The following is a 752-nucleotide window of genomic DNA, read 5'->3' as shown; positions in this document are numbered from 1 at the left end:
CTCTCTCTCTCTCTCTCTCTCTCTATCTCTCTCTCTCTCTTTCACACACACACATCCATTTCACATACACGTATATATATCTTTCACTTTCTCTACTCTTTCACTTTAAAACGAAAGTAAAGAAATAAAAATTTTTACCGAAATTAACGGACTCCGGATGATGAAATCACATTCAGATAAAAATATTTCTAAATGATTAAAATATTGCGTATCTCAAAATGTCGACGCTTTTCTTCTTTTTTTTTTGTCTTAGAGATCGCGAAGACTATGCGTGTTAATATGCCACAGATAGCAGACGTGTGTTTGTGTTCATTGACACGTCATGACATTCATTATATGTGTGTGTATTCTGTATGTGGGAATGTGTGTTGATATCACGGAAGCCATGTTTTTTTCAAGAAACAACAAACAAAAATTGTGTTTAATCATTTTCATTAATAAAATGAGGTCCAAATATCTCAAAAAATTGTACTCCACTGCCGAAGGTAAGTATCAAAATAAATATGCAAAAGAAATTAAGATAGAATATAGTATTTCTGAGATATTTCGTTACACACAAACATCCCTAGAGTTTTAGTGTTATTAAGATAAACTAATTGTTCTATAGATATATTTTAGCTGGTACAGAGTACCTTTCATGATTTCTGCGCTCCTTGATCCATGAATCACGAATTTTCACATATTTACGTGTGTGTGTGTGTGTGTGTGTGTGTGTGTGTGTGTGTGTGTGTGTGTGTGTGTGTGTGTGTGTG

The sequence above is a fragment of the Octopus bimaculoides genome, chromosome 17 (assembly GCF_001194135.2).
Source record: "Octopus bimaculoides isolate UCB-OBI-ISO-001 chromosome 17, ASM119413v2, whole genome shotgun sequence".
NCBI lineage: Eukaryota > Metazoa > Mollusca > Cephalopoda > Octopoda > Octopodidae > Octopus > Octopus bimaculoides.
This window is presented reverse-complemented; position numbering follows the sequence as displayed.